At 33.4% G+C, this 15,825-nt stretch overlaps 9 non-coding genes and 1 pseudogene across 9 annotated transcripts; all 10 read right to left on the reverse strand.

Moving 5' to 3' along the window:
- Positions 1 to 109: 109 nt before the first annotated feature.
- LOC137207699 (small nucleolar RNA SNORD113/SNORD114 family) lies at positions 110 to 184 on the reverse strand. Its single transcript, XR_010935211.1, has one exon. It is a non-coding gene; the product is annotated as a small nucleolar RNA SNORD113/SNORD114 family (small nucleolar RNA).
- A 913-nt stretch (positions 185 to 1,097) lies between these two features.
- Positions 1,098 to 1,169, reverse strand: LOC137207736 (small nucleolar RNA SNORD113/SNORD114 family). The gene has a single exon (XR_010935231.1). It is a non-coding gene; the product is annotated as a small nucleolar RNA SNORD113/SNORD114 family (small nucleolar RNA).
- Positions 1,170 to 1,857: 688 nt separating this feature from the next.
- LOC137207706 (small nucleolar RNA SNORD113/SNORD114 family) lies at positions 1,858 to 1,932 on the reverse strand. The gene has a single exon (XR_010935216.1). It is a non-coding gene; the product is annotated as a small nucleolar RNA SNORD113/SNORD114 family (small nucleolar RNA).
- Positions 1,933 to 3,317: 1,385 nt separating this feature from the next.
- Positions 3,318 to 3,388, reverse strand: LOC137207762 (small nucleolar RNA SNORD113/SNORD114 family; annotated as a pseudogene).
- A 1,859-nt stretch (positions 3,389 to 5,247) lies between these two features.
- On the reverse strand, positions 5,248 to 5,320 carry LOC137207865 (small nucleolar RNA SNORD113/SNORD114 family). The gene has a single exon (XR_010935340.1). It is a non-coding gene; the product is annotated as a small nucleolar RNA SNORD113/SNORD114 family (small nucleolar RNA).
- A 1,727-nt stretch (positions 5,321 to 7,047) lies between these two features.
- On the reverse strand, positions 7,048 to 7,121 carry LOC137207822 (small nucleolar RNA SNORD113/SNORD114 family). The gene has a single exon (XR_010935301.1). It is a non-coding gene; the product is annotated as a small nucleolar RNA SNORD113/SNORD114 family (small nucleolar RNA).
- Positions 7,122 to 9,328: 2,207 nt separating this feature from the next.
- On the reverse strand, positions 9,329 to 9,403 carry LOC137207844 (small nucleolar RNA SNORD113/SNORD114 family). The gene has a single exon (XR_010935324.1). It is a non-coding gene; the product is annotated as a small nucleolar RNA SNORD113/SNORD114 family (small nucleolar RNA).
- A 2,309-nt stretch (positions 9,404 to 11,712) lies between these two features.
- On the reverse strand, positions 11,713 to 11,787 carry LOC137207914 (small nucleolar RNA SNORD113/SNORD114 family). The gene has a single exon (XR_010935369.1). It is a non-coding gene; the product is annotated as a small nucleolar RNA SNORD113/SNORD114 family (small nucleolar RNA).
- Positions 11,788 to 13,091: 1,304 nt separating this feature from the next.
- LOC137207926 (small nucleolar RNA SNORD113/SNORD114 family) lies at positions 13,092 to 13,169 on the reverse strand. The gene has a single exon (XR_010935373.1). It is a non-coding gene; the product is annotated as a small nucleolar RNA SNORD113/SNORD114 family (small nucleolar RNA).
- Positions 13,170 to 15,164: 1,995 nt separating this feature from the next.
- Positions 15,165 to 15,239, reverse strand: LOC137207904 (small nucleolar RNA SNORD113/SNORD114 family). Its single transcript, XR_010935368.1, has one exon. It is a non-coding gene; the product is annotated as a small nucleolar RNA SNORD113/SNORD114 family (small nucleolar RNA).
- Between the last annotated feature and the right edge of the window lie 586 nt (positions 15,240 to 15,825).

Genomic DNA, 15,825 nt, shown 5'->3' on the forward strand with positions numbered 1-15,825 from the left:
CTATTTATATTAATAACATAGAAATTCATGGATCCAAAATTAGAAGAACAATATCCTTGTTTATAGGGATGATTTGCAAGAGAGGAAACAGAATAGATTTTGTTTTGTGTTGGACCTCAGACTTCCAGACACATGGTATTCATCGTATATGACTCCTACGCCACCAGATGTCATCATTGGTCCAGTTTTGCGACTCTTTTTCTTCCTCCCATCTACTTCTGTTTAGTGATTAATTTATCAATTTACTGATGGTAATTAAATAAATACCTATGAGTCACAAAAGCTCAAGGACAAGAGCCTTCAGTATCTTTATAATTTTCTTTAGAACCACTGCCTAATTGAGTACACTTCTTTCATTAATCACCCTCATCATTCTAAAGATAGATTAATCAACAGAATGATTCATACATTTCCAATTTAATCACTGGACCATGGTTAGTATTTTTTCTTATAGTGAATATTTTTTTTAATATTTCAAAGAATACCCTAAACAAATTACCCACGGTAAGATGAGACCACTGACTATTACTCACGTTGGTTTCCATGTACAGGCAAATTCAGAGACTGTTGACCAAGACATATGTTTAAATCAGCTAAAGCGTGTCCATTCTAAAGCACAGAATGCAGAGTAGATGATAACATGATTGAGATGTTTCCTCTACTGATCTTTGTATCTACATTAATTTTCAGTGATTATGTTATATATGAATTGGGTAATATATAACTTTTTCCTAAGAAAACAAACCACATTGAACTTTCTACTAACCCAGAGTAAATACTGGCCATTATTTATATTATCTATAATATCCTTAGCTAGAGGAAACACCCTTGAACCATTTATTTCTTAACTGACTTAGTGTTTCCATATTTATTAATATTATCTCTAGCCTTAAATTTCTTCATAATTGGACGATGCTTCACCCTCTTCATCTTATTCATTTACATCTGTACATTGATTCTTTATTGATTCATTTATTATAATAGAATCAAAATCCATAAACACAAAGACCCCTGAGCATGAGCTTTATAAAATAAATCCTAAATCTGTCTATAGGATCATTTCCAACAGAGGCAATAAACTAGATTTCTTTTTTATGTTGGACCTCAGAGTTCCAGACACGTATTCATCATCCACGATGCATATGCCACCAGTGGTCATCATTGCTCCAGGCTTGGCCTCTTTTCTTCCCCACTCTCATCTACCTTTGTTTAGTAATTAATTCAACAAATTCTCTAATAGGAATAAAATGGATACCTATGAAGCACAAAAAACCTAGAACATAGGCCTTGAATCGTTTAACTTCTGTCTATAGAATCGTTTACTACACTCATATATCTCTTTCATTAATCACCCTCAAAATTTCATATAGGAATGAATCAATATAATGCTGCATTATTAATCAATGGACCATGTCTGGCATTCTTTGCTTATATTTCATACTTTTCAAATAGAGTGTTTACCCATAAAAACTCACATTTGTTTCTATGTGCCAAACACAGAGACAATCAGACATCTTGTGACCTTAGATGAATCCTTAAATCAGCTCCAATGTATCCATGCTGAGAAGTACAAAGCACAGAAGGTGATTTTTAAACACTGAGACCTTATCTGCATTGACTTTGCTCTCCACATTTCAGCTATTCAGCCTCTTAGGGATTTATTAACTTTCATAATTTACAGTGCTTCACTTATTCATATTTATTTGTTTATATTGAGTGACTCTTTCATTTATCTGTTTATACTAATAAAATCAAAGTTCTTGAACACAAAAACCAAGAACACAATCCTTGTATATTACTAACATCTGTGAGTATGGTAATTTCCAACAGAGGAAATAGACTAGATCTCCTATTGTGTTGGACCTCAGAGTTCTGGACACATAGTATTCACCATCCATGACTCATACACTACCAGTGGTCATCATTGGTCCAGGCTCAGCCCACTTTTTCTTCATTCACTTCTACATTTCTTTACTGATTAACTTATCGATAAAGCAACAATTGTAAAATAAATATCTATGAGTCAAAAAAAACTTGAAAATAAGACCTTCGAGAATCTCTACAAACATATGGACACCAAGGGGGGAAAGCGCGGGGGTGGGGTGGGGGTGGGGGGGATGAACTGGGAGATTGGGATTGACATGTATACACTAATATGTATAAAATAGACAACTAATAAGAACCTGCTGTATAAAAAATTAATTAAATAAAATTCAAAGAAAAAAGAATCTCTAACATCTCTCTATAGAATCATTTGCCTCCTTGAATTTACATTTCGCTAATCACCTACGTGGTTGCAAATATTGATTCATCAATGTAATGTTTCATGTCAGTTCCGTATTTATTAGGGGGCCATGCCTGGCCTTTTTTATTATATTTAACTATTTTTTAATATTACAGTTAACGTCCTAAACAAACCACCAAAAACAAGACAAGAACTTTGACTATTTCTTACACTTAGAGCTCACGATCATGCAAGACGTTTAAGTTGGCTTGGTGCGCCCACTCTAAGAAGTACAAAGCAGAGAAGATTAAAAAAAAAAAACTGAGATATTATCTTCATTGATCCTTGTATTTCACCTTTGATTACATCAGTAATTTAGGTATTCATTAATTGGGGGTAATATTTATTGATATTTCCCTCAAAAAAACATCAAACTTGCCACTGAGCCAGAATAGGAATAATAATTATTACTTGTACTTTCTATAGAACCATTAGCCAAAGAAATATCATAAAATCATGTCCTTCTTAATTGAATCAGTGTTTTTAACATATATTAACAGATTCTCTTACTTCATGACATTATCATAATTGGATAATGCTTCACCCTCTTTATTTATTTGTATACAGTTGACCCTTGAACAACACGGGTTTGAACTGCATGGGTCCATTTTTACATGGATTTTTTTCAATAAATATAGTACCTGTATTTTCATTTTAGGGATCTTTAAATTAACTAAGTGTGGGAAAAATTTGTGTTTGATTAGAGATCACAACATGCGGTATCAAAAGAACCAGGGTTTGAGTCCTGATTCTATCCAAACTATTTATGATTCCTGGCCTTGGGTGAGTCATTTATCAATTCCTTTGCTTCTAAAGCAGAGATAGCCTTACAAGGACTTTCGACTGCGTGGGGTTACACCACGTTGTTCAAGGGTCAACTGTATTTACTGATTGATTCTTTCATTGATCCACCTGTAATAACAGAGTCAAATTCCATAACAAAAACTAAGAACAAGATCCTTGAACATTACTAACACATGTCCACAGGATAATTTCTAACGGACGTATGGTATAGATTAGATTTCTTACTGGGTTGGACCTCAGAGTTCCAGACAAGTACTCATCATCCATGACTCACACCCCACCAGCATCACCATTGGTCCAGGATTGGCCCTCATTACCTTCAATCATGTCTGCATGTTTTTATTGATTAAGTCATCAATTCACTAATAATAATAAAATAAATGCCTGGAGGTCATAAAAACTTGAAACAAGATCCTTGAATATCTCTAACATTTCTCTATAGAATTACTTCCCACTGACAATATATATATATTTCATTAATTGGCCACAATGTTTTCTATATAGATTAATTAATACAATACTTTATATTGACCCCATTTTACTGTTTGAATGTGACAAAACCATGTCTTTATAGAGGGAGGTTTAAATCAACTGTGACTCAAATTAAAATTGACAATACATTGTACATTAATTAATTAATTGAATAATTAACTGTGAAAATAAATAAAATGGTCTTTCTTTTTTCTCCTTAATTGACCACAGATGTACTGAATTGGCCCACACATGATCTCCATTCATTTAATTTGTACATGTAGCCATTTATTCCCTTCCAATAACAGAGTTAACACCCATGACAAACCACCAAACCAGAAGCAATTACTTTGACTGCTACTTACGTAAGTTTCTATAGTCCTTAATTGAATCGTTGTGCATCCATTCTGTAGAGTACAAAGCAAATATGAAAATAGACAGATTAGATTAGGTAGATAGATAGATAGATAGATAGATAGATAGATAGATAGGAAAAGCTAGATTCAGATTTTTCTAGTTGACTTCAAGTCAACAACTGATGAGGAATAAACCTTAAGTGCTTGTTGTATATTAAAACTCTCCATGGTATATTGCTTGATTGATTGAATCAAGTATTAAATGTAACGAATATAATGAACACCTCTGAAAGCAACACCAGACAAAAGAATAAGAACTATGTGTGTCCCCTACCCAGTCAGGTAAGAGCTACAACAACTTTCTAAATGAACCTTTCTTGGAGAGAATCGGTTAATCTGAGTCTTAGATTCGAGCACATTCTCAGCAATTGTCCATGCTTGTCCCATCTTCATATATGTATGTATGTATATAGCTATACATGGAGTCATTTTATCTTCCATTTTTTTAAAGTAATTGCACCAACAAGCCAGGAAGAGAAATCCTCTCTAAATATATTGACCATTTCAAAAATTAAGAGCTTAGGTCTACTTTTTTTACCTAGAGAGCAACCGTTAGAACTGGATTAATCACTCTCCTTGTTTCATAACACATGGTCCTCACTGGGTCATGCGTTACCTTCTTTCAAGGAACTGATTAAAATATTAACTTATTCCTTGATATATTTATAATAATAACATTAATACTTGTGACTCCACAGAAACAGAACAATATTAATGCCTGTGCATATGCTCACTAGGCACAGAAAAAAGATCAGATAATTTTTTTCTTGTTCTTTTTTTAATTAAAAAGTAGATCATTGAATTAATCATAACTTGTCATGTGACATTCTCAACATAGGTCCAAGTATAAGCCCACTCTCAATTATGTAGTTATTTAATCAATAATTAAGTAAATGTTTTGCCCTTCTCTTAATAAAACAAAAACCAACAACCCAACCCAGAAAAACAGCATGAGCTCTTACACCCATTTATCGAGATGCTCTTACTCAAAATGGTCAGCTTCAATCAATTTATTTTACTAGAACTCAGTGCTTCAGAAATGTATTAATAATGATTTTTATATTACATATATTACATTACATTCTCCCATATTTGGACCAGGAATAAACCATTTTGTCCTTATTCATGTATACTTTCTTGATTTATTCATGCATTGAGTTACTGAAAATACAATACTCAGAAACCCAAGCACAAGAACAAACTCTTGAATATTTTTAACTCCTTGAACAAGTTCATTTCCTGTAGAGATAAAGAGGAATGAATCTTTTTGTAATGGACCTCAGAGTTATAGGGTTTAATCAAAGTCCTTGACTTCAGACACCCCAGGGTACTCATCATCGATCCAGGCTAAGCAATCTTTTTGTTCATTTATACCTTTGCTCATTGATCCACCAACAGTAATAACATCAATATCCATGAATTTAAAAAAAGCCAAGAACAAGACCCTTGAATATGACCAACATCTGTGTATAGGCTCTTTTCCCATAAACTAGATCTTTCTCAATAGATGAGATCTCTTTTTGTAGTGGCCCTCATTGAGGTATGTATGGATCAATTATCATCCTTGTTTTCTATGCTTCCCCTTCCAGCTCTCTTGCATCTTCCTAATCTAAATAATTCAACAAACACTAATGAAAAATTCACTCCAAGATCTTTTGACAAGATCTTTTGACTATTATTATTTTAGTTTAGTCATTAGAATCCTTACCCACAAAGGTAACAGTCAAGATCTTCCTCAAAACAGACTGATGAAAGCAGCCATGGTCTTCATCCTGTGGAGTCAAATGCCAATGATCAAAAGAATGAACAGTCCAGAATTAGATTGATTTAAAAGGACATTAGTTGCGTGGTACTAGGTTAATCATTAAGTTGATTCAAGTGTCATTTTCATCACTGACCTGAGAACAGCACTCCTTTTTATTACTTGATTTAACTATTACTTATAAATAATATAATGAACACTGTTGAATTCATCACTCAAAAATAAGAACTATGACTATTGCTCATATCTGTCTATAGACCCCTACCCACATAGGTAAGAACCTAGATAATCTTTTTTTAATGGTCTCAATTTGTGTAGAAATGGTTGAATTTAAAATCTGTGATTTATGGCATAGTCTCACCAAGGTCTATGCTTGACCCTACTCATATATTAATTCAATTGTTCATTGTTTTATTTATTCATTTATGGAATTATTCATGGAATACTTGATCATATATTCAAATATACAAACACACGCACACACAAAGTGATAAACCCATGAAAAACCCAGAACAGAAATGATCTTCATGTACATGTCTATATGTTCATACCTAAACTAGGAAGAGAGGATTAGTAGTATACATAAAGATTAGTCATTATTCTTGCTTCTTACTGAGCCATGTTTTCCTCCTTTTAGACTATTGACTGTGATTAGGACTTCATCTACTTACATGTAAGAATACATCGATATCTAGGAATTAACTAACATTAGATAGGAAACTTGAATAATATTTATTATCTCCATATGTCTATTTCACTACACAGAGGTTTGAAAACTAGATTCTTTTATTATTTTTAATAAAACTCAGTGAACAGAGTTGGATTAATAATAACTCTTCTCATAAGGCACATTCTGAAGATGAGCTTTGCTCATTCTTTTTTCAATTAAATAATTATTTAACAAGCATTTATTTATGTAATTTTTCCCTTCTCTAAGTAAAAACAACCAACCAGCAAACAACCACCTACATCAAACAATAATTCTGAATCTTACATACATCTGTATACATATTCCTTCCAAAAGAAGGCAAACAGCCTTTATGTATATATTTCACTGGAATTTAGTGCTACAGAAACATATAACAATAATCCATGTTTCATTACATACTCTCATAACTGGTCCAGGCCCAGCTTCTTTTACATTTACCCATCTTTACATTTCTTCATTTATTCATGCATTGATTTATTTATGAAAATCAATCTATACCCAGAAGGTGTGGACGCCTGTCATCAAGACACCTGAATATTCTGAACTTCTGCTCTACACTCATTTCCATAAAGGAAAAAAAAGAGAAGGCCACTTTTAAATGATGGACCTCAGAGTTACAGATGGCTTTAATCAAAAGTTTTGATTCAGACACCCTCCAATCTCATCATCGGTCCAGGCTTGGCACTCTTTTTCTTTGTTATTTATACCTTCATTTTCCCATGAGTCACAGACTCCCAAGAACAGGATCCTTGATATAACTATGATAATTGTCTCTAGACTGATTTCTGACAGAGCTTTCAGACTAGATCTAAGGGTAGCCTTGCTTCATCTCAGTACCATCACAAAAAATGACCCATGATTGGGCCATGTTCATTTAATTCACCCAATTTTAAACATGCTGTAGTGAACATCCAAAAACCACAATGGTGCCCTACATCTAGAACACACACAGTAAGTTCCACCTTCTAAGAGCTTCCTCTAAACAATTAATAGGCTGGATCTCTAACAATATGGAAATGCTTAAACCAACTGCAGTGCAGAAATAATATGAAATAGCAAATGGTTCTGAAAATGAATTAAATACCTTTCATTTTTTTTAAAAATGAATCTCAGAGGTGCTGAAATGTGTTCATTCTACTCCTTGGCCCATAACACATTCTTCACTATTGGTCCCTACTTGGTGTTCTTGGATTTGGTTTTTATGTATACAGCCTTTTGTTCTCTTGAACTACCTCAGTGACCACACATGAACAAACCATACGAACAAAACACAGAAACTTTGATTGTTACTTACATTGCTCCTTACCTACAGAAGTAACAGCTAAGGTCTTCATCATTGGACAACGACTGAATCCAATGTGGAGTGTTCATTCAGAAGGAAAAGGCAGATTTTTAAAAGAATGAAAAGTGTAAACTTAGATTTTTAAAATAGAAGTTAGTTCTGCATTACTAGTAACCAGAAACATTGGTTTGTGTCACATTTTCATCAATCCATCCAACAGTGGTATCCGTTTCATCTATTGACTTAATTTTTAGTGTGAAATAAAATAATAAAGACTTCTTAAATGTTTTTATGAAGGTGTTTTAATCTATCACCCAATATAAGGACTATAACTATTATTAATATTTGTCTATACCCCTACATAATCGCAAAAAGGCCACATAATTTTTTTAATGGGGAAAACTTTTGCAAAATGTGATAAATTTAAATTCTTATTTCAAAACACAATCTGACCCCTTGGTGCCATATACTTTAACTATGTACTTATTGATTAGTTTATTCACTCATTTATTTAATAATTCTAAGCATAATTTAATTATCTAGACTTTTTTTTTGAAAGGAAATACAAACTGATAGAGCCATCTGCTATTCAAAACTAAATACTATTCCATGCAACTTTCTCTATCAGCAATGACCAAAATGGTAGCCACTGGCCACTTATAGCTTGAAATGTGCCTAGTGTTACTACGGAACTAAATTTTTATTTTTGGCTGTTTGAATTTAAACGTTAACAGCAAGATGTGTTTAGAGAGTGGGGTCTATGTGATCCTTCCTTAAAGATGGAGGGGCTCAGATCTTTTTTATTTAAGTGGATTTCTAGGCAATAAAACAGGATTAATCATGCTCCTTCACATATTACATATGCTCCTAACGGGCCCACAGTTTGTACTCTTTTAAATAATAGATTGAGATATGAAATTATGCTTTTACTCACTTATAATAACAGCACCAATATTGGTGAAGCCTAAGAACACTTGACAAAAGCACTGAGAGACACTAAATCTATCCATTTGATGATTACTCACAAAAATCATCAACAACGTGCATTTACTTTTTTAAAAATAAAAATCAATGAACACAAGAGGATTCATAATTAGTATATTCTCATGCTTAGACCTTTTGTATGTTTCAATAACTATCTAATCATTTGTATTTTATTTTTTCATTATTGATTATATTAAACTACTACTTATTAAATATGTTATATTAATGTTTATCATGATTTGTTATATTACTATTGAATATATTTATTATTATTATTGTACAGTTATGTAAATATTCTTAAAATAAGACATACAACCAGAAGCTCACCACCAACCAAGAACAACACTGATGTTCACATATATCTATGCTCCCAAAGGAGGAGTAGCCTTGGTCTATTTTATTGAACTCAAATTTTCAGAAATGTATTAACAATCATTTTTGGTTCATAAGCTCCTTTCATAATTGGACAAGGTGTAGCCCTCCTCTTTATTTATACTTTATTTATTCATACATTTATTTACTTACAATAATACAATCCATATTCATAAACAACAAAAGGTCAAGAACACAATCCTTGAATATTTCTGACTTCGTAAGCACATTTCCCAAAGATGCAACGGACCTCAGAGTTACAGACTGGGTTTAATCAAAATGTTATTCAGATGCCCCACGCATACTCATCATTGATCCAGACTTGGTATTCTGTGCCTTTGTTTGATATATTGTTCTTGACTTATTCATTGATTCATTAATAATAATACAGTCAATGTCCATTAATTAGGAAAATAAAACCAAGATCCTTGAAGATATGAATATGTCTGTGAACATTCACTTCCTACAGAGCTAGAGAAGTAGCTCTCTTCGTGCAATGCAGCCCAGCATTGAAAATAGGAGTGAATCCATTTCCTTGCATCATATCAGTTCCATATTAGCCATTCGTCCATGCTTGGACCTCTTTCACTTAACATCCATATTTTAAAGATGAACAATGAACTTCCATTTTATACCACAACTAAGAAAAATGCAAAATTTTCCATTTTTGTATATTCTCCTCCTCAGTGGGTTCATGGTCTATAACAATACCAATGGAGAAGTTTATATCCACTGTGGGAAAAAAATTAAATGGAATATTAAAATTTTCTGAAAGTGAGTGAAATGCCTTTCATCTTGTTGTCCTAATAAATTCAGTCATGCTGAAATGCTGAAACGGAGTGATCATAATTCTGAATTCCTAACACACTTTAATCATTGGTCATCCACCTTGAATTGTTTGTGTATGCAGCCATTTATTCCCTCAAAACATCTCAGTGGATACCCATGACCGAGACCCCCAAGTAGAACATGAACTTTATTACTTACACAGATCTCTTCTCTCTTTATCCAAAGAGGTAAAACTCAAGATCTTTGCCATGGGCTAATAATCAAATACGGTAGAGTTGTTCATTCTGAGCAGTAAAAAGCAAATTTTAAAAAGAATCAATCTACAATTACCCATTTTTAAACATCAGTAATCAGGTAACAATAATCCTTGGTTTGCATTCTATTCTCAACATTTGGAAAGAGAGAGCTCTACTTCATATTTATTAACTTGTGCAATTCTTAATTTTAAATAATACAATGAACACCACTGGATCTAGCAGTAAACAGAAGAAAAATAACTATAATTATTAAGAATATGTCTCGGGGCTTCCCTGGTGGTGCAGTGGTTGAGAGTCCGCCTGTCGATGCAGGGGACACGGGTTCGTGCCCCGGTCCGGGAAGATCCCACGTGCCGCGGAGCGGCTGGGCCCGTGGGCCACGGCCACTGGGCCTGCGCGTCCAGAGCCTGCGCTCTGCAATGGGAGAGGCCACAACAGTGAGAGGCCCACGTACCGCAAAAAAAAAAAAAAAAAAAAAAAACAAGAATATGTCTCTCTACTGACTACCCACGAAGAGCCAAGATCATCTTTTTTATTGAACTTTATTTGTGTGGCATTGGATACATGGGAGATTCAACTCATGGCACAATCTCACCAATAGTCCAAGCTTTACCCTACTTAATATATTTACTAATTCACTCACTAATTCCTTTATTTAATTACTCATGGAATAATAAGACCATCCCTTTATTTTTCTAAAAGAATTCCAAAAAGCTTAAACAATCATCAAAACAGAACTGAAACACTATTATTTACAAATGTCTATGTACACCGTTGGAAAGGCCTGTGACTCTTTATCTTCCTGCGGACATCAGTTGTGTAAAACATGATGAATCACAATCTTTACATCCAATTGCATGCTTTCCATTGAGGTAATATTGACTGACTTTTTTGAAAAATTGATTGAGATACAAATGTATACATTTGTTCACTTATAATTAAACTTCAATATCTGTGACCCACCGACACTGGATAAGCACCTTGAATAATATTTACATTTGTCCTAATGTCATTACCCAATTGAATAATATTTACATTTGTCCTAATGTCATTACCCAAAAGAATAGCAAACTGGTTCCTTTAATTTAAGTTTGTTTGTATGCAACATAAAATTGCATAAAAAGATTGAATTAATCACAAATGTGGCTGAATAAAAGAGTCTCATCATCATTCAATGCCTTCCCTCCCAATTACACAGTTTATTCAATCAACTATTTATGTAAATGTATTTCTCTTTCCTTAATAAAATGATCGATTGGCAACTCGTCTCCACACAAAACAAAAACATTGAGTTTTGTGTGCAAATGACCATATGCTCCTTACAAAAATGATAAGAGCCTTGACTATTAATTTACTGGGACTAAAAATCTCAAAATTGTTTTCGTAATTATCAATGTTTCATTGCATGCCTTAAAAAGTACTACACATATATCTCTCTTATTCCTCATTCACTGATATATTTCTTTATTCATAGGCTAAATTTGTTCTAATAATGCTATTCATACCCCAAACCAAAAAGCCTGAGAATAAGGTGCTTGTACACTCATTTCCCACAAAGAAAATAATGAGATGTCTCTTCGTTATGGACCTCAGAGTTGCAGATGGGCTTAATCAAAATTCTTGTTTCACAAACCCCATGAGATTCATCACTGGTCCTTGCTAGAAAAATTTTTTTCATTTATTGATTAATTTTCTGATGCACAAATAATACAATCACAGAATTCCAAAAACAAGATCCTTGAATTTTAGGCTCTCACCCTATAGAGCTAATAAACGACATTTCTTCTATAATGGAACTCAAACCTGCACGTGTGGATGGATCAACATCCTGGCTTTGTATCAAACCCACATTCAGCATTGCTTCCTGTGTGGCCCTCTTTTATTTAATTCATCTGTATGTCAAAGATGGTTCCATGAAAAACAATGAAACCACCATCTGAATCACCTCTGGGCTGCCCACAAAGAGTTATCAGCCCCTCTACCCATATGCAAATGGTGAAATCAACCATGGTAGAAAATAGAAAATAATATTAAACAGCTAGGAGAATAAATTAAATAACTTCTATCTGCTTTTAAAATGACCTCAGTTGTGCTGATTTAGATTAAACATAATTTGGAGTTTGTAACACATTCCCATCATTGGTCCATACTTGAAGTATTTTATATATTTCATGTATGTAGTACATAATTATTACTTTGGAATTCTTCAGCTAACACTCATGAATAAACCATTCAAACAAAGAATGTGAACCAAGGGACTTACTTATATTAGACTTTATGCTCCTTGCTTGCGATAACAATTCTTTATTAAATGATTAAATCAGCTGTCCTGTGTTCACTCTGGGGAGGAAAAAAGCAGATTTAGACTAGATTTCAATTTTTTAATTATTGTTAGCCAGGCAGAACTAGATAACAATAAACTTTGGCTCAAAAATGTAATTTTTTTACTAATCCAGTACTGAATTCTTAGTTATGAATAATATAATAAACATTATTAACTTCACCACTTAGCCCAAGATTAAGATCTGTAATGATTACAGATATCCACGAATATAAACATCTGTTAAGTACATGGTTATTTAATAGATTTTTGACTGATGCAAACACTTTTCCTTTTCCTAATTAAAAAATAGCAAACTACCAAAACTCAAAACATTGCCTCCTGACCACAGATACTCATATGCTCCATGTGAAAGAGGATTGCAGACTAAACCTGTTCATTCTACTTCAGAACTGTATTAATATTAATACTTATTTTATTGCACTCTACTGATTGCTCCATGAGCAAATCTCTTCGTTTTTCAGATGTACATTTCTTTCTTCATTCATGCACTGATTCACTTGCAATAATACAATCCGTATCCATGAACCACAAAAGCCCAGGAACAAGTTTATTGCCTTTTCCTAACTTCTACTACTAGTTAATGTCTACAGAGAATATTTACTAGTTCTCTTTCCATAGTGGACCTCAAAGTTACACAGAGCACTTAATCAAAGTTATTGACTCAGATACCTCCCCCAATACCCATCATCGACCCAGGCATGTCTTTCTATTTCTTCATCCACTTATGCCTTCTTGAACTGATTCACTCGTTCATGAATTCACGAATAATTATACAATCAATTACCTTCGGTGACGCAAAACTAAGAACAAAAGCCTTAAATACAACCAAGATCTGTTCGTTGCCCCTGTTCATGTAGAGTGAATAGACTCAGTCACTTTTCACTGTGAGGCTCTGTTTTACATGTAGGGATTAATCAACATGCTTGCTTCATATCAATCCCTTACTTAAGATTAGTGCCCACCTGCTACTCTTTCACTTGATTCGTCCTTACATTAAAGCTAGTGTAATCAACAACCACAGACCTATCATCTTAGCCCACAACTGACAAAAATGACATCTGCCATCTTCCAAAGTACTCCAGCCTCAAAGAGTTAACAACTGAGATCTTAATCAATGAAGAAATGGATTCAGCAAATGTGGCAAGAATATTAAGTAGGAAGTTAAACTGCTCTGAAAATACGTGAAATGCCCTCCATCACTTTAGTAACGGTCCTTAGTTGGGCCGGGTCAAATTAATCATAAATGTTAGTTTATGACACATTCCAATCATGAGCTGGTAACTGGCATTTCTTAATTTCATGTACTATTTAACTATTTATTTTATTGAAATAATTTAGTGGGATCCCATTAATAACCGCCATTGGAGCTTAGAACACCAACATTGATGTTTCCTTATTTCGGTCTTTAAGCTCCTTAGTCTCAGAAGTAAGGGTCTTCACCTTTAGAGAATGATTAAATCAGATGTGTGGTGTTCATTCTATAAAGAAAAATAAGAGCCTATTATCAAAAACTATAGAGTTAGCTTTTTTCAAATTGCTATAACACGTTCTCATCATTTTCCTAAGAATGGCACTCTTTTATTTACTTACATTTTACTATTAAATTATATGAATACCACCGAATTCATTGTTCAACACAAAATTAAAACTACAATTACAGATATCTGACTTTACCTGCTACTTACATAGGAAGAGCCAAGATCATCTTATTGGACTTCTGCAGAATTGGACATATTTAATATGTTTCATGGTACCATCTCACCAATCCTCCACTATATGGACTTATGGATTCATTCACCTACTGATTCATTTTATTTTTCAAAGAATAATATTATCATGTCTTTATTTTTCTAAAGAAAACTCAAAATGGTTAGACACTAACCCAGAATCAAATTACTGGAACTTGGAAAAGTTCAGGTGTACCTTTCAAAGAATAGAAGAGCTTAGAATTTTTCCTAGAATATCTGACTCAGAAAACAAAATGAGTCAGTATCCTGATATCAAAACATGTGTTCTGAATTGGTCTGTGGTTTGCTGACTTCCTAAAAAATAGATTAAGATATAAAATTATACCTTCTTTCTCTTATACAAGCATATCAGTATCTGTGATCTTATCCACTAGACAAGAACACTGAACAAAATTTATGTCTATCTATGGTCATTGCCATTGAGAATAACAGACTTGCTTCTTTTTTTATTGTTTTAACAAAAATCAATGAAAAACAGGATTGGATTAATTAGAAGTGTTGTCTTACAAAACATTCTCATCAGTGGTCTCTGGCTCTCAATTAAGTGGTTATTTAAACAAGTATTTATACAAGTAAATGCATTTGCATTTCCTTAATACCACAACCAGTCAGCAACCCACCACCACCACAGAACAAAAACTGTTATATACAAATGACCATACATATACCACTTTCCAGAGCAGTAACAGTCTCTACTATTAATGTATAGTAAAGAGTCAGAGTCTCAGCTAGATTTTAATAACAATCCATGTTTCGTTACATTCCTTAATAATAGGTACATGACTTATTATATTTTTAAATTCATTGATACATTTCACTTATTTATGGCTCAACTTTATAATAAAAATACAATCCATCCCCAAGAACCACAAAAGTACAAACACAAGGTACCATGTGCTCATTTCCCACAGAGGGAATAATTTAACCATGTGCCTCTTTGCAATGGACCTCAGAATTGCATATGGATTTAATCAAAACTCCTGTTTCAGATACCCCATGGAACTCATCATCGATCCAGACACGTTGTTCTTTCTGTATTTACTTATTAATTGATCCATGAATAACAATATAATCATAAAATTCCAGGAACAAAATCTTTTATAATGGACCTCAGAGAACATGTGTGATCAATCAACATCCATGCTTCATACCAAATCCACATTCACCATTGGTCCATCTGGGTGTTACTTTTATTTAGTTTGCCCATGTTTTAATGATGGTTCAATGAAAAGTGATGAAAGCACCACCTTTAATCACTTCTCAAACACAGAGTCTTCCATGGGCTTGTGGGTTGCCACACAGTTACCAGCCAGTGCTATACCGATATGGAAATGTTTAAGTCATTTGTGGAGGAACATAAAATGTAATATTAAGTAGTTCTAAAAATGAATGAAACGACTACTGAATTAGACTGCTGAATTAGACTAAACATAATTTTTGATTCATAACATATTGCCATCATTGGTCCATATTTGGGATTTTTATTTCCTTTATACACATTGATTCTTTTGAAATACCACTAAGTATTTGTGAACAAATCATCCTACCCAAGGATAGGAACTTCAATTCTTACTTATTTTTCTCTAGGTTCTTAACTCACAGA

This window comes from Pseudorca crassidens, chromosome 1 (genome assembly GCF_039906515.1).
Source record: "Pseudorca crassidens isolate mPseCra1 chromosome 1, mPseCra1.hap1, whole genome shotgun sequence".
Lineage (NCBI taxonomy): Eukaryota > Metazoa > Chordata > Mammalia > Artiodactyla > Delphinidae > Pseudorca > Pseudorca crassidens.